Genomic DNA, 23,303 nt, shown 5'->3' with positions numbered 1-23,303 from the left:
TCTAGCATTGCCTAATTATGCTCCTTCCTTTTTTTCAAATCATATGCAGAAAGGGGTCCAGCTAGATCTACATGTTCCACTCGAATTGAGGTTTTTACATAATCACTTATTGATTCAAGGTGTAGTTTCATTAGACTTTTCCATGCAATGAAGTTATCTTTGTTGAGCTTGGGAACTTCTCTCTTAGACATCTTGATCTTCCCACTTCTAGTACCCTTAAACTAAATCAGCAGATAGCTTTGATATCAATTGTTAGAAATGCTTTAGAATAACTGGCAGAGGGTGGGGGGGTGAATCAATTATTCAAGGTCCAAATTTCCAATTAAAATTTTTTCGCCAACTAAGCCTATTAAACTATTCTTTCACCCAAGTTTAAACTTTCCTAAATCAACATGCAAACATAACACATGAAAAGATCAACACATGATACAGTGATTTATGTGGAAACCCAATTTGGGAAAAACCACCAGTAACATGCTACTCAATTCTCACTCTTTTGAAGTAATTCCAGGTTAAAGGCTACAACACACTAGTAAACATGACCTGGTTAAAGGATTTAACCACCTTGCTAGAAGTGGGCTTGGTCAGAGGACTTTAGAAGATTCACCTTGAATGCCACCCTATTGAAGCATTTACAAATGGTTGTTAAACCAACCTAAGTCCATTGGATTTTTATCCTAACTGATACAATTGCTAGAGAGTAATAATAATGGGTTTTGACCTAATTACAATTCTCAACTTATCTTGCAAATTTTAGATCACAATTCAACTCTTCAAAAAATTTCTAGCTTTCAGTCTCTACAGCTCTTGATAGCTTGCCCTCCTTTCAAGATTTGTCTCCTTGAGTCTTCATGCTTGATTTACCAATGCAATCTTCCTTCTAACCACTTATCAAAGTAGAGTCTTTGTGCTCTATTCTTCCTTCTCCTCTTGATGTCTTCTCCTTGACACCTTTCAACCACTTCACAATTTGGCACTCCAATAGCTCTAGCTTCTTGGTCTATGACTCCTTAAATAGAAGTCTAGAATTTCTTTTCCTACTCAATTATTCCCTCATTTAATTCTAGCTCAAATGGATTAGGTAGGATTCATCGAATCTAACTGACATATCATTTCTTCTAGACACATCATGAAGAATCCTCTTGAATCTGCTCAAACATAGTTCACATAGAATTCTATGTCACCAGCTCATCATCTGTATCCTCCAACTAGTTCACAAAATTCAAGGTAACAAACTTTTCACCTCAGATTTGGTGAATCTTTAACTTTTCCAATAATGCAGTAGCTCGACACTATTGAAATTTTGGAGCTCGACACATATTGTGTTACTCAGCATCAACTATGTTTTATTGATGATTGACACCTACTATGGATTCACTTGGCATCCACTAGTTTTTCTAGTGCTCGACACTTGTTACTTTTCTCAGCACCTAAACACACTCAACTCCTTCTATATTACTCAACACACACTACATTTTTCTTTTTCTTGTCACTAACTAAATTTTTTTATAGCTTGAACTAGCTTGCTTAGCACTCACTAATGAACTTAGTTAAGCTTTGCAATCAACCTTGTTGCAACTTATTCCTCCAATGTTTCTAAATGTGACCAATCTTTGTATCTTCAAGTATGTTGTCAATACATCATTGAACCATTTTCTTAATTGATCCTTTCACTTCATTACAAAGCCATAACTCAACCTTTCCTTTAGGTGCTCTTGTTACATCTTGTTGATTAAATCCTCTTCATTAATCAACTAAGTGATAGTACTTGGATCTTATAAGCAATTTTCATTCCAAAAAATATTAGGTTTGACATCAATGACAAAACAATGATTGAAAACATTCTTTAACAACAATATCCCTCTTTGATAGTATTCTTTTTCAATCTGATTTCCAACAAATCCATCCCCTAGAAACTATGGTTTGAAATAGGTGGCTGGACAACTAGAGAGAAAGGCACAACTAAGGTAGTAATAGAAACAATCTCCAATGAGGTCCATCTAGTGGAGTACCCTTATTTCTTAAGTGGCAAGGGAGCCTTACCATTGCATGTCATAGTTTTCCACTTATTGTTTTTGGTGTTATCAAAAGGCTTTTCCTATGATTCCTTAGCATAAGTTGTCTTGTGAGGAATGGCTAGAGGGCAATCTTTGATCTTGTGATCAATCGACTGACACCTATAACAAGTGTTTGGTAGGTTAAGGTAGAGAATCTTCTAAGAGAAGGTATTTACTCCAACATAAATGTCTATAGATTTCTTAAGGTTGTAGGAGAGATACCTCAATGCAAACCCTCCTCGAAGCATGTGCATTGAAAAATTTCTCTTGTTTGACACAGACCACCTAAGAAAGGGTTTGTGCAACTACATGAATAAAATTCTAGCAGGGAACTGGAAGGCTCAAAAAATTGACTGAGATATACACTTCAATTTTTTGTCATCTCACACTAAGAAGTTGCGAGACCACCACTCAAAAATTAGTAGTGAGGACCTAACTAACCACGACATGTGGTTAAAACCACATTGACCTATGAAGGGTTCATAGTGTGGAAGAAGAAAAATCACTTTTTAAGGCTCTAAATATCATCAAGCTAGACTTGATGTAGAGTCTAGCTCTTGGTAACCCATTCTTTGAGCATGCTTTCAGGAGGATTGTGATCGAAAAAATCTCCAATCAGGGTATGGTGCTCTAACCATTTGTATGCATCCTCAAACTCTTCAATTTTAAGTACACTATTAGGGAACAATGGCTTACCTCATGAAAAACATTCAAAAAAAACATTCTCGGTCACTTATTCAATGGAGGTGCCATAAGCATCCATTGCAGCAACTCTGGCACTGGTAGAAACTACTAAGCTTAAGCTAGCTAAAGCCACAGAAATAACTCGTAGTGATCTCGCAATTAATGTTGTATGAAAAATGCAAAAGAAAAAGAAAAAAAAAAAAGAAAAAACTTTGTACAACATGCAAAACCCTAAAGAATTAGATAGTTTAAAATTATTAATTGTTAATCTTTGTAATGTTCACTATTGTTAATTTTTTTAGAAGGATGTATTTTATGCCAAGTAAACTAAGTTAAATAGCTCATGAAGTTTCCTAAATTTACTATAAAATCAAATAGGTGTAATCATATTTATATAAACAATTCAATACAAACATTTGGTGCATTAATTAAATTGCCCAATATTCTATAATATTATCTTTTGTCTCTGCCAGCATATGAAGACCATACTGTTACTTGAAGCTTTGTATACCTATACCTTCTTAGCACTGACTAAATAGCTAATATATTCCCTAACTCATACGCAATGTCATTACTTTCCCAATTATGTGTTTGGATTAAATTGTACTTGGTCCATCTAATAGTCCATGTCTCCCTCTATCAATTTATACATTGACAAGCTCATAATGAACACATTTCATTTATTTTATTATAAAACAAGGCAAAGTTCTATTAAAATGAAATATAATTAATTTTATTTATAGAAAGTTAAAGAACTTTTCTTCAAATAAGAGTAAAAATTAAACTTAATAAATATCATTCAGAAATATATTTATACATGATAGATTGTGCATTTTCACAACTATAATTTAATTTTTTTATTGAATTTATATTAATATTTAAAATGTAGACTAATATTTGAATATGTAACTAATTTAATTTCTAAGTTAAAAAATAGATATCCAATTATATTTTGTAAATATCTATTATAAATTAATTTAAAATAAAAATTTCTATTTTAAATATTACACCTAAAAAATTCACAGTTTATTAAAGTCATCTACTTACATAAATATAAGTTATTGATCAATATAATTTCATCAAATTTATAATCACTTAATTAACTCTATTTATAAACTAGTTTAAATATATATATATATATATATATATATATATATATATATATATATATATATATATATATATATATATATATATATATATATATATATATATATATATATATATATATATATATATATATATATATATATATAATGTTACAAAAGAAAAATTCTATTTAAACTTTTGTTTGAATTAATTAAATTTACAAATAATTTTTTTTTTTTAATATCTAAAACATAGATTTATATAAATATGAACAAAGAAACAATTAAAGATAAAAATAATATTAAATATGCTAGTCACATAGTAAACTATATATTTAAACTAGTTTATATTGTTCAAATATTTGAAGAAATAAATATACGTTTATTTTTTAATTTACAAAGTTCAATTGATACATTAAATAAACTCCTCTTTATTATTTTGAAAATATAAGCTTAAATATTAGTTGAAATTTTAATTATTATATTAAAATGTTATTTCAATAGTAACGATGAAGAAACAAAAATCTTTATTATTTATCATATATAAATATATTTGTCAAAAATATCTTAATTGTACTTTTACTAATCTTATATTAAAAAATAAATCCACAATTATATATATATATATATATATATATATATATATATATATATATATATATATATATATATATATATATATATATATATATATATATATATATATATATATATATATATATATATATATATATATATATATATATATATATATATATATATATATATAGAAAGTTGAATTAACATATTATATAAACTGCTCCTTATTTATTTAAATTTTTTAAAATTAAATATTATTTTACATTTTAATTATTACATTAAAAATTTAGCTAAATAGAAATGATGATGAAATTTTTAAAAAAACTTTATTATTTATCATTTACAACTTTTTTTGGATGAATGGTCCCTTTTTTATTAAATTTAGTTAACTTTTACTAATTATTTTTTATGTTTGTTTTTAATAGTTTAATTTTATTTAAATGATTGTAGATAATATTTAAAGTAGCCTTTAAAATAATGGCATGTGTACTAAATACATTCCCAAAAACATAACCCAAGTTTGCTATGCTAAGTATGCCAAAAATGGCAGTGGTGAGGAGTTTGAGGATGACAATCTTGGTAGGTGGAGGGTCCTCCCCATGCTTGTGCCTTGCAGTGCCTACCCCTAGGTCGCATTTTTGCTAACATTGTTGAACTCTTTTAGAGCTGGTTTTATGTTGATGGTTAGTAGCATTGTTTTGAGACTATCAGATATTGTGTTATGAATTCAGTTGATATGTGATGAAATCACTTAGACTTTACATTTCATGTATACATGATGATCATTATATTGCTTTCAGTTATTGATAATGATTTGATTAGATGATTAATTATCATATGTGTTTTCTTATAGATACTTACCCCATACTTGCATGTGTATAGTGTGCATGTTTGCTTTTGTATGACATTTCTGATATGCTTAAGGAAGGGAGTCGTAGTTGCCTGCTAGTCGGGATCTACACGATGCACCACTTCCTGCCATTGCTTGTTTAGTTAGTATATATTGTGCTTATAAATGCATAGTTTTTATGCAGGTTGCAGGTATCGGGTATCGACTTCTCTGAATTGCCAGGATGAGCGTACCCTATCACATTATCTCAATGATAAAAGAGGGGAAATAATTCTGAAGTCTAAATTCCAACCTTTTAAGCCATTTGTTTTAATTGAAAAATTACGACAACTATCTGAGTTGACTACCCTCTGAATGCGTTAGATGATGTAATTCATGATATAAACTTTTGGTTTGATTTTATATGTATTTTGGCTATGATGGATTTTCATATTTTTGCCTTAAGAGTCTTTGATGTATTTTCTATTAATTAAGCCTTATTAAAAGATTTAATTAATGGTTTAATTTAATCGAAAAATTGATATGATATTTTAATATTTATTTTATTTAATCAATTGAAAAATTAATTAAATAAAATAATTAAATTTGAAAATAAAAGTTAAAAGTTTAAATTTGGAATGTGACAATATTTATTTTAATAATAATATATTTAGCGTTCATTTTCAAATTAATGACTAAATAATATTATTATTAAAGCTAATAAATATTTTAGCAAATTAAGTTTTGGAAAATGAAATTTAAAAGTGAAAAATATATTTAAAATTATTAAAAGATTATAAATCTCATGTGATTAAAATATAAATATATTAAGATTGAAAAGTGGAGTTATTAAAGTTAGTGCATGGGATTTAATAAATAAATTAATTAAATTGAAAAAAGTAAATTAAATATTATATTAATATTTACTCACATAGGAGTTGGCAAATTCTCATGAGTTGTCATGTAGACAACACAGGGGTTTGTACTCTAAGAATGCATAAGTTGTCTACACTTAGGAGTTAGCATTTTATTTGAGAACATGGTGTCTACAACCTTAAGACTCATCTGAAAGGTTAGAGAAGACTCATCCTTGGTTGTCATGCTTATCTTCTAGTTGTTTCTAGAGACACACTAGATGCATCTTAGAGGCCTTTAAATAGAAGCTCTCCTAGTGTGTTTGGACAAGCTTAATGGAAGCTACAAGCTTCAAGCTAAAGTGGAAGCTTCAAGGCTTACATGCATTTGAGGAGCTCATATGCTTCTACATGCTCATATGCTTCTACAAGCTCTTCTCATTATTCGGAGATTTTGGTTGGCATGGATCATGGAGGAATTGAGAATGTTGGAGAAGGAAAAGATTTTCTATGGACTTTTGAGGCAAGAAAAATTAGCATCAGTGTCTAGGTGCACTCATGATATTCGCATATTTCTTTTGCACTCTTTCTCTTCTTGTCTTCATCGTGTCTGCTATATGTGTCTGAATATTCTCTGTGATTGGATCTGCAATTTTGAATTTGGAATCTAGATATGCTATTTAGTTGAGAAGAAAACAATAAAAAAACCCTATATCCAATTAAGGAGAAATAATTAGGTATGAATCAGGTTTGGGTTCGAATTTATATTAAATTAGAAAAAAAAGATTTGGAATTAAAATAGAAATTTAATGGTGAAAATTCAAATGATTAGATATAATCCATCTATCAATTATATTTTTAGATGCGTATGAACAAACCCTTTTATGGTTAAATTTAGAGAACAATTATTTTAAAAGAAAATTCTTAATTCATCACAAATTGTCCTGTCGCTGCCTCTTGGATAGACCTGAACTCAGTCATTCATAACTTTTTATCGTGATTGAATTTATTCAATCGCAACAGTCAGAATTGCCGCAACTTGGTCATCTCCAACATATTTCAATTTCAGCCCGATCCAACAGTTCATTAGGGAGATATGGCCGTCGTACTGGGACTGTTTTATTTAAAGATAAATATTTCTCCATTTCCCATAACCAAGAGTTCTTTATGCTTAAACTTCACAAAAAAATATTATATCAAAGCATGAAATGAATTAAAGATATTATTGCAATCTTTCCTTAGTAAAATCTTATTAATATGCATTAGTTTTATATGTTTTATTATCTAATCTAATTAAATCTAACTTAATTAAGATTAGTTAATGGTAGAAAAATTGTAATTAATTATTAGTCAATCTAAGTAAATGAATTTTTAAATGGGAGAAAATTAAAAGAAAAAAAATTTAATATAGTTTATATAGTGGACTTTTTATAATGTATATTGGATACTATTTAATATATATTAAATAATTTTAGAGTTGTTTAATGAAGATGATAATGTTAAGAATTTGGAGATTATTCATGTTAAAATCTACAATGAGTCTTATTGGTTTGTGATATGGATCTTTTTCAAACAACGTTTACATAGACAAAATATTATTAAAACAATTAGAAAATGGAGTCTAATGGTTGATTTTGATATTGATTAAATAATTGTGAGATGATAATTTATATTATGTTGATTTAAATTTAGAAACTCTAAATGATATTGGATTAAGATTGAGTTATTATGTTATTGGTTAATACGTTTGAATACCTTAATGGTGTTAAGAGTAAGTCAAATATTAACTAATGAGATTTATGAAAATAATAGTTTGATGAGTTTATTATTTATTAATGTTTGTTGGGTCTAACAAACTATTAATAAATAATGGTTTAAATAGATATCGACAAATTTGATTAGAGTTAATCTAGTGGAGATTATTTATTGATTGAAGTTTTGTAAAAGATAATAATTTTTGGAGTTAGATTATAATTGATTTTAATCAATTGATATTCATTGAGTTGTCAATATAATTATATTATGCGATAGAGTTTTAACTTGAAATGATTATCATTAATACGAAATCGTTAAGAAAGATGAATGTAGTCATTATGGATAATATTTTCAAAATAATTTGTTAATATTATTATTATTAAAATATTAATATTTGTGTATTGGATTAAAGTTGAATTTGACGTACAAACTATTGTTAGTCAATTAATACTCATTGGGTTGATGGTTTGGTTGTAAAATTATTAATTAAATCAATTAACTAGAGCTAATTGGATTTAATTATTAATTATGTAATAGAGATTTAATTGATATAATTCTTTTAATGAGATTGTAAGAATATTGATATCAAAGCTGATAGGTCTTGTTCTAATGACTTGAATAATGACCTTAGATGTTTTAATGGTGAAGACTTAGTAATATATAATTGAAAACTATTACAATGATAAAAGTCATGGAATTGTGCATCTAGGTTAATTGATTGATTTCATTGATTATTTCAATAAAGTTATGATCTTCTTATTCGAAGACTAGTAATTGGCTTTCTTACGTTTTGACGAATAATGATCTTTGTTTTATATTGAAAGTTGATGTAACCTGAAAAGAAGAGTTAATCAATAAAAATATGGATCTTAGTTAAATAAAGAGAACAATTTAATTAAGGGTCAATGATGATTAGTTTAATGAGTAAAGTATTTACCCTTAAGTTATTCTTAGAGTATATTTTTAAATAATGGAAGGAGAATGTTATCAGAAAAACAAACGGGTTGACGTGTAGGTGAAATGAAGAACCTTACACATTTATATTTCAAATGAAAATTGAAGCTCTACACATTATTCAGCTATGTGATTTTAGTAAACCAAAACATATGTATTTTATATGCTTCTTGTTTTGAGTTTTGGGATGACTAGTGTTGACCAGTTATAAGACGTCTACTGGAGGCACGAAGGTTACGATTGTGATGTCATGATGATGTCTTAATTCTGATATTTATAAATCCAACCATGGTTATGTGATCGTATGCTCTATGAGATGTTTGCATTTACTGATTGTTATTGCTTATTAGTCTTCATGTGTGAAGCTAAGATGTATGTGTATGAGACACTTGGGCTAATCATTTTTGAATCATCGATCAGTTATCCTTGGATTATTTTTTAGTCGCTATGATGGGACTGAGATGTTGATTTATTTTTTGATGACGTAATGTTGTGACATGTATGACTCAACCATTTTGGAGTCTTTGATTAGTATTATTTTGAGATATTCCTGGTTGCTTGATAAGAACCAATGGATATTGTGATTCATATTGGAGATTATATTTATGAGGTTTATTTTGTGGAAGTTTTATATGTTCTTGGATGGGGGAACCATCTTATTATTAAGTTTCCTATTAAGGAACCGAGTTTGATCTTTATGAGTGTTGTGGTATGGGACACAATCTTGGATTTATGTGCCTAGGAGAGGTTGTCTAGGTACATGACTATGGGAGTGGCTTGCATAGGGGTCTGGGGCCCAAAGTGTTCAGTACCAGGGTAACCTAATGCAAGTTATGTAATAAGTGATAATCTAGTAATTAAAATTAATGGAGAGAAAACACACTAAAAAGATAAGTTAGAGATATTTAAACCACCCATTCCTTGAGTGATTGTATAGACTAAGGATGGGCGAAGTGCCTCGTCTTCTTGAGAGGGCTTTTTGGTTTCCACATGTGCCACGTTGAGGGTCCGAAGTTCAAAGTAACCAGTCCAAGGTAACTCAACGCTTGATGGTCTGGGGTCTAATAAGAGATAGTCCAAGGTAACTCAAGCAGCCATGTGATGAAACTCTCTAGTATGTAGCCTGAGTCTCCTCTATAGATTTTGTGTACCTTTGGTGGTGTACTTATTGTTGTGCCTCTAGAAATTAGATGTCGATTTTGTATGATGGAACCTTTGAGTTAGTATACTTTTAGGATTCCTGGACTTATAGAGATTTGTGCTATGTGATTTGATATTCTATTTTTGAGACTTGAGATTATCTCCTCAGCACGGTGGGAGTGGACCATTTAGGTTCCACGCAGCCGGGTGGTAGTGTTTTTTTCACTCTTATCATTTGAAATCCGTCTGAGACGCCGTGGCTGATGCATTCTTGGTTGGTATTTATCTTCATTCTGTTCTTGGATCATTATGATAGATGATATACCTTATGATGAAAGTATTTACTGGTATGTTTCTTATATTGATGATTTGCATATCTTAGTTGATGTTATCTTACATTTTACTTTGCATGCTAGACTACTTTTTGCATATGATGTAGTATGTTTAGGAGTGACATTTCTACTATGTTTATACTAATGATCTCTTCGGTGCTTTGAAATGTTACGCATAGAGGGATGGCTAGGATCCATGATGATCTAATGATTCTATTTACGGTTGAGACGAACCGTACACTTCGTTAATTATATTTGTAATATATGGTTATCTTTTATGATGGATGATTATATCTTTTGTGATGATGTATCATGTATGATATGTGGTTTTATTTACTTAAATTGCATCACGTATTAATATTGGATGTTGATGTACTTTATTTACATGGATGTTTATTTCTTTTAAGCCTTTCATACCTTGTATCATGTACAATGGATGATTGAGCTAAACTAAAATGTAATTACAAAAGGACACTTGTTTACGGTTTAAGAATGTTGGATGTATCATTGTTATTTCATAAGGATGGGATGTTAAATGAATTGTTAATTTAGATATGATTCAATGTTAAGAGATCTTTAAAGAATGTAATCTGTTATGTTATGTTTACTTTCAGTTGGATGTTACTATTGCTTCCGTAGATGTTATGAATGGCTTTACTTTCATGTTTAAAAAAAAAAATTGTTTGGAAAACTTTAGGTTAATTCTTTGGATCCCTTGACGGGGCATTACATTTGGTATCAGAGCCTGAGTTTCAACATTGGGAGCTCTAGGTATATTAGAATGGCACTACTGTGAACTAGTTGAACAAAAATGAAAATTTTGAACTATCATGTGTATCTCTTTCAAACTGAAAACTTGAAAATTAGGTGAATTGAAACAGAACCTAAATTGTTACTTGTATATTTTTCATACTTCAACACTTAACATTCATAACTGAAAATTTTTACTTAAACCTAAACGTGAGAAAAACTGAAATTTGAAACTCGTTCTAGTTGCAAAATATGTATCTTTTATCTATGATTTAAGGTAATATGCCCTTGATTACCTTTGCAAGCATTAAGTTGCTCTTGTTTAGAATGCATTAAGAAATCTATTTTAGTAGTTGTTAAAAGAATGAATATTGGATCGATATAGTTTTTGGTTTATCATTAAATCAGAATCATATTGCTCTATGTGTGTTGTAGTGTTCTTAGTGGAATCATATTTCTCTATAGGAGGGAAAGGGTTCAATGAGACCCGCATAGTAAGTATCTTAGTTCTTCCTTCTTGTAGGCTTCCAAGAGTAAGCCTAATCCCAAAGGGGGAGGATGTAGTGTCTGCCCCTAAGTCGCATTTTTGCTAACATTGTTGAACTCTTTTAGAGCTGGTTTTATGTTGATGGTTAGCAGCATTGTTTTGAGACTATCAGATATTGTGTTATGTATTTAGTTGATATGTGATGAAATCACTTAGACTTTACATTTCATGTATGCATGATGATCATTACATTGCTTTTAGTTATTGATGATGATTAGATTAGATGATTTATTATCATATATGTTTTCTTATGTATACTTACCCCATACTTGCATGTTAATGGTGTGCGTGTTTGCTTTTGTATGACGTTTTTGATGTGGTTAAGGAATGGAGTCGTAGTCTCCTGATAGTCGAGATCTACACGATGCACCACTTCCTGCTATTGCCTGTTTAGTTAGTATATGTTGTGCTTGTATATGCATAATTTTTATGCAGGTTGCAGGTACCGGGTATCGACTTCCCTAAATTACCAAGATGAGCGTACCCTATCACATTATCTCAATGATAAGAGAGGGAAGATAATTCTCAAGTCCAAATCCCAACCTTTTAAGCCATTTATTTTAATTGGAAAATTAGGATAAGTATCTGTGTTGAGTACCCTCTGAATGCGTCAGATGACATAATTCGTGATGTAAACCCTTGGTTTGATTTTGTATGTATTTTGGCTATGATGGCTTTTCCTATTTTTGTCTTAAGAGTCTTTGCTGTATTTTCTATTAATTAAGCCTAATTAAAAGATTTAATTAATAGTTTAATTTAATGAAAAAATTGATATGATATTTTCATATTTATTTAATTTAATTAATTAAGAAAATAATTAAATAAAATCATTAAATTTGAAAATAAAAGTTAAAAGTTTAAATTTGGAATTTGAAAATATTTATTTTAATAATAATATATTTAGTGTTCATTTTAAAATTAATGACTAAATAATATTATTATTAAAGCTAATAAATACTTTAGCAAATTAAGTTTTGGGAAATGAAATTTAAAAGTGGAAAATATATTTAAAATTATTAAAAGATTCTATATCTCATATGATTAAAATATAAATATATTAAGATTGAAAAGTGGAGTTATTAAAGTTAGTGCATGAGATTTAATAAATAAATTAATTAAATTGGAAAAATTAAATTTATTATATTAATTTTTGCTCACATAGAAGTTGGCAAATTCTTGTGAGTTGTCATGTAGACAACATAGGGGTTTGTACTTTAAGAATGCATACATTGTCTACACTTAGGAGTTAGCATTTTATTTGAGCACATGGTTTCTACAACATTAAGACTCATCTAGAAAGTTAGAGAAGACTCATGCTTGGTTGTCATGCTTATCTTCTAGTTGTTTCTAGAGACACACTAGATGCATCTTAAAGACCTTTAAATAGAGGCTCTCCTAGTGTGTTTGGACAAGCTTAATGGAAGCTACAAGCTACAAGCTACAAGCTTCAACCTAAAGTGGAAGCTTCTAGGCTTACATGCATTTGAGGAGCTCATATGCTTCTACATGCTCTTATGCTTCTACAAGATGTTCTCATCACTTGGAGGTTTCGGTTGGCTTGGATCATGGAAAAATTGAGAATGTTGGTGAAGGAAAGGATTTTCTACAGACTTTTGAGGCAAGGAAAATTAGCATCAATGTCCAGGTGTACTCATGATATTTGTATATTTTTTTTACACTCTTTATCTTCTTGTCTTCATCGTGTCTGCTATATGTGTCTAAATATTCTCTGTGATTGGATCTGCAATTTTGAAATTAGAATCTAGATATGCTATTTGGTTGAGAAGAAAACAATAGAAAAACCCTATATCCAATTAAGGAGAAATAATGAGATATGAATCGGGTTTGGGTTCGAATTTATATTAAATTAGAAAGACAAGATTTGGAATTAAAATAAAAATTTTATGGTGAAAATTCAAATGATTAGATGTAATCTTTCTATCAATTATATTTTTAGATGCGTATGAACAAACCCTTTATGGTTAAATTTAGAGAACAATTATTTTAAGAGAAAATTCTTAATTCATCACAAATTGTCATGTCGTTGCCTCTTGGATAGACCTAAACTCATTCATTCATAACTCTTTATCATTATCGAATTTATTCGATCGCTCCGGTCAGAATTGGTGCAACTTTGTCATCTCCAACATATTTCAATTTCAGCCCGATCCAACGGTTCTTTAGGAAGAAATGGCCGTCGTACTAAGATTGTTTTATTCAAAGACAGATATTTCTCCATTTCCCATAACCAAGAGTTCTTTATGCTTAAACTTCACAAAAAAATAATATATCAAAGCATGAAATGAATTAAAGATAGTATTGCGATCTTCCTTTAGTAGAATCTTATTAATATGCATTAGTTTTATATAATTTATTATCTAATCTAATTAAATCAAATTAAATTAAGATTACTTAATAGTAGAAGAAGTGTAATTAATTATTAGTCAATCTATGTAAATAGATTTTTAAATGAGAGAAAATTAAAAAAAAATGTATTTTAATATAGTTTATATAGTGGACTTTTTATAATGTATATTGGATACTATTTAATATATATTAAATAATTTTAAAGTTGTTTAATGAAGATGATAATGTTAAGAATTTGGAGATTATTCATGTTAAAATCTACAATGAGTCTTATTGGTTTGTGATATGGATCTTTTTCAAACAACGTTTATATAGACAAAATATTATTAAAACAATTAGAAAATAGAGTCTAATGGTTGATTTTGATATTGATTAAATAATTGTGAGATAATAATTTATATTATATCGATTTAAATTTAGAAACTCTAAATGATATTGGATTAAGATTGAATTATTATGTTATTGGTTAATACGTTTGAATACCTTAATGGTGTTAAGAGTTAGTCAAATATTAACTAATGAGATTTATGAAAATAATAGTTTTATGAGTTTATTATTTATTAATGTTTGTTGAGTCTAACAAACTATTAATAAATAATGGTTTAAATAGATATCGACAAATTTGATTGCAGTTAATATACTGGAGATTATTTATTGATTGAAGTTTTGTAAAAGATAATAATTTTTAGAGTTGGATAATAATTGATTTTAATCAATTGATATTCATTGAGTTGTCAATATAATTATATTATGTGATAGAGTTTTAACTTGAAATGATTATCATTAATATGAAATCGTTAAGAAAGATGAATGTAGTCATTATGGGTAACATTTTCAAAATAACTTGTTAATATTATTATTATTAAAATATTAATATTTGTGTATTGGATTGAAGTTGATTTTGGCGTACAAACTATTGTTAGTCAACTAATACTCATTGGTTTGATGGTTTGGTTGTAAAATTATTAATTAAATCAATTAACTAGAGCTAATTGGATTTAATTAGTAATTATGTAATAGAGATTTAACTGATATAATTCTTTTAATGAGATTGTAAGAATATTGATATCAAAGTTGATAGGTTTTGTTCTAATGACTTGAATAATGACCTTAGATGTTTTAATAGTGAAGACTTAGTAATATATAATTGAAAACTATTACAATGATAAAAGTCATGGAATTGTGCATCTAGGTTAATTAATTGATTTACTTGATCATTTTAATAAAGTTATGATCTTCTTATTCGAAGACTAGTAATTGGTTTTCTTATGTTTTGACGCATAATGATCCTTGTTTTATATTGGAAGTTGATGTAACTTTAAAAGAAGAGTTAATCAATAAAAATATGGATCTTAGTTAAATAAAGAGAACAATTTAATTAAGGGTCAATGATGATCAGTTTAATGAGTAGATTATTTACTCTTAAGTTATTCTTAGAATGTATTTTTAAATAATGGAAAGATAATGTTATTAGAAAAACAAACGGGTTGACGTGTAGGTCAAATGAAGAACCTTACACATTTATATTTGAAACAAAAACTGAAGCTCTACACATTATTCAGCTATATAATTTTAGTAAACCAAAACATATGTATTTTATATGCTTCTTGTTTTGGGTTTTGGGTTGACTAGTGTTGACCAATTATAGGACATCTACTAGAGGAACGGCGGTTACGATTGTGATGTCATGATGATGTCTTAATTCTAATCTTTATAAACTCAACCATGGTTATGTGATCGTATGCTCTATGAGATGTTTATATTTATTGATTGTTATTGCTTATCAGTCTTCATGTGTGGAGCTAAGATGTATGTGTATGAGACACTTGGGCTAATCATTTTTGAGTCATTGATCAGTTATCCTTGGATTATTTTTTAGTCGCTATGATGGGACTGAGATGTTGATTTATTTTTTGATGACGTCATGTTGTGACATGTATGACTCAACCATTTTGGAGTCTTTGATTAATATTATTTTGAGATATTCCTGGTTGCTTGATAAGAACCAATGGATATTGTGATTCATATTGAAGATTATATTTATGAGGTTTATTTTGTGAAACTTTTATATGTTCTTGGCTGGGAGAACCATCTTATTATCAAGTTTCCTATTAAGGAACCGAGTTTGATATTTATGAGTGTTGTGGTATGGGACACAATCATAGATTTATGTGCCTAGGAGAGGTTGTCTAGGTACATGACCATCGGAGTGGCTTGCATAGGGGTCTGGGGCCCATAGTGGTCAGTACCAGGGTAACCTAATGCAAGTTATGTAATAAGTGGTAATCTAGTAATTAAAATTTATGGGGAGAAAACACACTAAAAATATAAGCTAAAGATATTTAAACCAAACATGTCTTGAGTGCTTGTATAGACTAAGGATGGGTGCAGTGCCTCATCTTCTTGAGAGGGCTTCTTGGTTTCCACATGTGCCACATTGAGGGTCCGGAGTTCAGAGTAACCAGTCCAATGTAACTCAACGCTTGAGGGTCCGGGGTCTAATGAGAGACAGTCCAAGGTAACTCAAGAAGCCATGTGATGACACTCTCTAGTATGTAGCATGAGTCTCCTCTATAGATTTTGTGTACCTTTGGTGGTGTACTTATTATTGTGCCTCTAGAAATTAGATGTCGATTTTGTGTGATAGAACCTTTGAGTTAGTATACTTTTAGGATTCCTAGACTTATAGAGATTTGTGCTATGTGATTTGATATTCTATTTTTGAGACTTGAGATTATCTCCTCAGCACGGTGGGAGTGGACCATTTAGGTTCCACGCAGTCGGGTGGTAGTATTTTTTTCACTCTTATCATTTGAGATCCATCTGAGACACCATGGCTGATGCATTCTTGGTTGGTATTTATCTTCATTCTATTCTTGGATGATTATGGTAGATGATATACCTTATGATGAATGTATTTACTAGTATGTTTCTTATATTGATGATTTGCATATCTTGGATGATGTTATCTTACACTTTACTTTGCATGCTAGACTATTTTTTGCATATGATGTAATATGTTTAGGAGTGACATTCCTACTATGTTTATACTGATGATCTCTTCGGTGCTTTGGAATGTTACACACAGAGCGATGGCTAGGATCCACGATGATCTAATGATGCTATTTACGGTTGAGAGGAACCGTGCACTTCGTTAATTATATTTGTAATATATGGTTATCTTTTATGATGGATGATTATATCTTTTGTGATGATTTATCATGTATGATATGTGATTTTATTTACTTTAATTACATCAAAGATTAATATTGGATGTTGATGTACTTTATTTACATGGATGTTTATTTCTTTTAAGCCTTTCATACCTTGTATCATGTACAGTGGATGATTGAGCTAAACTAAAATGTAATTACAAAAGGACACTTCTATATGGTTTAAGAATGTTGCATGTATCATTTTTATTTCATAAGGATGGGATGTTAGATGAATAGTTAATTTAGATATGATTCAATGTTAAGGGATCTTTAAAGAATGTAATCTGTTATGTTTACTTTCAGTTAGATGTTACTATTTCTTCCGTAGATGTTATGAATGGTTTTACTTTCATGTTTTAAAAAAAATTTGTTTGGCAAACTTTAAGTTAATTCTTTGGATGCCTTGGTGGGGCATTACATTTGGTATCTGAGCCCAAGTTTCAACATTGGGAGCTCTGGGTATATTAGAATGGCACTAGTGTGAACTAGTTGGACAAAAATGAAAACTTTGAACTATCATATGTATCTCTTTCAAACTGAAAACTTGAAAACTAGGTCAATTGAAATAGAACCTAAATTGTTACTTGCATATTTTTCATACTTCAACACTTAACTTTCATAACTGAAAACTTTTACTTAAACCTAAACGTGAGCAAAACTGAAATTTGAAACTCGTTCTAGTTGCAAAATATGTATCTTTTATCTATGATTTAAGGTAATATGCCCTTGATTATCTTTGCAAGCATTAAGTTGCTCTTGTTTAGAATGCATTAAGAAATCTATTTTAGTAGTTGTTAACAGAATGAATATTGGATCGATATGATTTTCGGTTTATCATTAAATCAGAATCATATTTCTCTATGTGTGTTGAAGTGTTCTTAGTGGAATCATATTTCTCTATAGGAGGGAAAGGGTTCAATGAGACCCACATAGTAAGTATCTTAGTTCTTCATTCTTGTAGGCTTCCAAGAGTAACCTTAATCCCAAGGGGGGTGGATGTAGTGTCTTCCCCTAAGTCATATTTTTGCTAACATTGTTAAACTCTTTTAGAGTTAATTTTATGTTGATGGTTAGCAGCATTGTTTTGAGACTATCAGATATTGTGTTATGGATTCAGTTGATATGTGATGAAATCACTTAGACTTTACATTTCATGTATGCATGATGATCATTACATTGTTTTCAGTTATTGATGATAATTAGATTAGATGATTTATTATCATATATATTTTCTTATGGATACTTACCCCATACTTGCATGTGTATGGTGTGCATGTTTGCTTTTGTATGACATTTTTGATGTGGTTAAGGAATGGAGTCGTAGTCACCTGCTAGTCGAAATCTACACGATGCACCATTTCCTGCCATTGCCTGTTTAGTTAGTATATATTGTTCTTGTACATGCATGATTTTTATGGAGGTTGTAGGTACTAGGTATCGACTTCCTTAAATTGCCAAGATGAGCGTACCCTATCACATTATCTCAATGATAAGAGAGGAGAGGTAATTCTCAAGTCCAAATCTCAACCTTTTAAGCCATTTGTTTTAATTGGAAAATTAGGATAAGTATCTGAGTTGAGTACCCTCCGAATGCGTCAGATGACGTAATTGATGATATAAACCCTTGGTTTGATTTTGTATGTATTTTGGCTATGATGGCTTTTCATATTTTTGCCTTAAGAGTCTTCGCTATATTTTCTATTAATTAAGCCTAATTAAAATATTTAATTAATGGTTTAATTTAATGGAAAAATTGATATGATATTTTAATATTTATTTTATTTATTTAATTAAGAAATTAATTAAATAAAATAATTAAATTTGAAAATAAAATTTAAAAGTTTAAATTTGGAATGTGACAATATTTATTTTAATACAAATATATTTAGTGTTCATTTTCAAATTAATGACTAAATAATATTATTATTAAAGCTAATAATTTTTTTAGCAAATTAAGTTTTGAGAAATGAAATTTAAAAGTAGAAAATATATTTAAAATTATTAAAAGATTCTAAATCTCATGTGATTAAAATATAAATATATTAAGATTGAAAAGTGGAGTTATTAAAGTTAGTGCATGAGATTTAATAAATAAATAAATTAAATTAAATATTATATTAATATTTGCGCACATAGAAGTTGGCAAATTCTCGTGAGTTGTCATGTAGACAACATAGGGGTTTGTACTCTAAGAATGCATAAGTTGTCTACACTTAGGAGTTAGCATTTTATTTGAGCACATGGTGTCTACAACCTTAAGACTCATCTAGAAAGTTAGAGAAGACTTATGCTGGGTTGTCATGTTTATCTTCTAGTTGTTTCTAAAGACACACTAGATGCATCTTAAAGGCCTTTATATAGAAGCTATCCTAGTGTGTTTGGACAAGCTTAATGGAAGCTACAAGCTACAAGCTACAAGCTTCAAGCTAAAGTGGAAGCTTCAAGGATTACATGCATTTGAGGAGCTCATATGTTTCTACATGCTCATATGCTTCTACAAGCTCTTCCCATCACTTGGAGGTTTCAATTGGCTTGGATCATGGAGGAATTGAAAATGTTGGAGAAGGAAAGGATTTTTTATGGACTTTTGAGGCAAGAAAAATTAGCATCAGTGTGCAGGTGTACTCATGATATTCGCATATTTTTTTTGCACTCTTTCTCTTCTTGTCCTTATCGTGTCTGCTATATGTGTCTGAATATTCTCTATGATTGGATCTGCAATTTTAAAATTGGAATCTAGATATGCTATTTGGTTGAGAAGAAAACAATAGAAAAACCCTATATCCAATTAAAGAGAAATAATTAGATATGAATCGGGTTTGGGTTTGAATTTATATTAAATTAGAAAGACAAGATTTGGAATAAAAATAAAAAATTTATGGTGAAAATTCAAATGATTAGATGTAATCTTTCTATCAATTATATTTTTAGATGCGTATGAACAAACCCTTTTATGGTTAAATTTAGAGAACAATTATTTTAAGAGAAAATTTTTAATTCATGACAAATTGTCCTGTCGCTGCCTCTTGGATAGACTCGAACTCAGTCATTCATAACTTTTTATTGTGATCGAATTTATTCGATCACTCCAGTCAGAATCGGTGCAACTTGGTCGTCTCCAACATATTTCAATTTTAGCCCGATCAAATAGTTTATTAGAGAGATATGGCCATCGTACTGGGACTGTTTTATTCAAAGATAGATATTTCTCCATTTTCCATAACCAAGAGTTCTTTATGCTTAAACTTCACAAAAAAATAATATATCAAAGCATGAAATGAATTAAAGATATTATTGCAATCTTCCCTTAGTAGAATCTTATTAATATGCATTAGTTTTATATGATTTATTATCTAATCTAATTAAATCAAATTAAATTAAGATTAGTTAATAGTAGAAGAAGTGTAATTAATTATTAGTCAATCTAAGTAAATAGATTTTTAAATGAGAGAAAATTAAAAGAAAAGAGATTTTAATATAGTTTATATAGTGGACTTTTTATAATGTATATTGAATACTATTTAATATATATTAAATAATTTTAGAGTTGTTTAATGAAGATGATAATGTCAAGAATTTGGAGATTATTCATGTTAAAATCTACAATGAGTCTTATTGGTTTGAGATATGGATCTTTTTCAAACAACGTTTATATAGACAAAATATTATTTGAACAATTAAAAAATGGAGTCTAGTGGTTGATTTTTATATTGATTAAATAATTGTGAGATGATAATTTATATTATGTTGATTTAAATTTAGAAACTCTAAATGATATTGGAGGGTGAACCCACAATAATGAGTTCCACTTTAGTGGGACGAACAAAAATGAAAAAAAAATTGAAATGAGAAATTGAATTTACCATATGTGATATATATGTTCACGCAAACATGATTTGCATGTTCCCACGAACATAGGTTCATGCGAACATGGTAACCGTGTTCACGTGAATGCCAGGTTTGCACGAACATGCAAAATCATAAAAAAAAAATTATTTTTTTCTTCTTTTTCTTTTTTTTACTCTTTTCACTGCCATAATTGTAGGAGAATGATCTCCTATTGTAAAATTAAAAATGTCAAAATGTGCTTCTTGGAGCAAGCTTTCCAATGACTATAATTTTATTACATAATTTAATCATTAAGACTTTCAAATATGAGCTTAACTCATTATAGGTTCATTACCGATTGAACATCAACCGACTTTGACACCTCGAGAAAATTAGTAAATTAGGTCAAATTTTTTTTGAAAAATATGGAGGTACTATCTTATTGAGATACCTTTCTATTAAAAAAAAAAATGATTTATGATAAATTGTCTTCAAATTATCTATGTCAAACGGAACGTATGTCTGAATTACAGTTCATGTGACTTCAAAACTTCATAAACTATACAATATTCAACAAAAATAAATCAAACCAAATGTAGACATTGGATATTGATGCTACAAATCCAACGTAGAAAGAATTACTTCATTATCATTTCTAGAAAAAAAAGTTATCTGTGTCAAAGGGACTGTCACTTTTTAAAATATTGAATTTTATTATGTACCACTTTTTGGAGGAGATAAAAAAAATTGACATAAATATTTTTTTTTTTAGATTAAAAAATATGGTTACAAAGTAGGAACAAAGTACTCAAAATAACTAGTTTATGTCATTTCGAAATTATTTATAGTTCTGGAGATATAGTCACTTGAACGTGACGTTTGTTGCAAAAATATTGATTTCAGAGTCAAAATTGGTCAAAAAGTGAAACCCATTATTGTGGGATCACCCTGGATTAAGATTGAATTATTATGTTATTGGTTAATATGTTTGAATACTTTAATGGTGTTAAGAGTTAGTCAAATATTAACTAATGAGATTTATGGAAATAATAGTTTGATGAGTTTATTATTTATTAATATTTGTTGGGTCTAACAAACTATTAATAAATAATGGTTTAAATAGATATCGACAAATTTGATTAGAGTTAATCTAGTGGAGATTATTTATTGATTGAAGTTTTTTAAAAGATAATAATTTTTGGAGTTGGATTATAATTGATTTTAATCAATTGATATTCATTGAGTTGTCAATATAATTATATTATGCGATAGAGTTTTAACTTGAAATGATTATCATTAATATGAAATCATTAAAAAAGATGAATGTAGTCATTATGGATAACATTTCCAAAATAACTTGTTAATATTATTATTATTAAAATATTAATATTTGTGTATTGGATTGAAGTTGAATTTGACGTACAAACTTTTGTTAGTCAACTAATACTCATAGGGTTCATGGTTTGGTTGTAAAATTATTAATTAAATCAATTAACTAGAGATAATTGAATTTAATTAATAATTATGTAATAGAGATTTAATTGATATAATTCTTTTAATGAGATTTTAAGAATATTGATATCAAAGTTGATAGGTCTTATTCTAATGACTTGAATAATGACCTTAGATGTTTTAATGGTGAAGACTTAGTAATATATAATTGAAAACTATTACAATGATAAAAGTCATGGAATTGTGCATCTAGGTTAATTGATTGATTTAATTGATCATTTTAATCAAGTTATGATCTTCTTATTCGAAGACTAGTAATTTGCTTTCTTACGTTTTGACGAATAATGATCCTTGTTTTATATTGAAAGTTGATGTAACCTTAAAAGAAGAGTTAATCAATAAGAATATGGATCTTAGTTAAATAAAGATAACAATTTAATTAAGGGTCAATGATGATCAGTTTAATGAGTAAAGTATTTACCCTTAAGTTATTCTTAGAATATATTTTTAAATAATGGAAGGATAATATTATCAGAAAAACAAATGGGTTGACATGTAGGTCAAATGAAGAACCTTACACATTTATATTTGAAACAAAAACTGAAGCTCTACACATTATTCAGCTATGTGATTTTAGTAAACCAAAACATATGTATTCTATATGCTTCTTGTTTTGGATTTTGGGTTGACTCGTGTTGACCAGTTATAGGACGTATACTAGAGGCACGGGGGTTATGATTGTGATGTCATGATGATTTCTTAATTCTGATCTTTATAAGCCCAATCATGGTTATGTGATCGTATGCTCTATGAGATATTTGTATTTACTGATTGTTATTGCTTATCAATCTTCATGTGTGAAGCTAAGATGT

The sequence above is a fragment of the Cupressus sempervirens genome, chromosome 2, assembly GCF_028749045.1.
Source record: "Cupressus sempervirens isolate cs-2001-9-10 chromosome 2, ASM2874904v1, whole genome shotgun sequence".
NCBI lineage: Eukaryota > Viridiplantae > Streptophyta > Pinopsida > Cupressales > Cupressaceae > Cupressus > Cupressus sempervirens.
Note: the sequence above shows the minus strand (reverse complement) of the source record.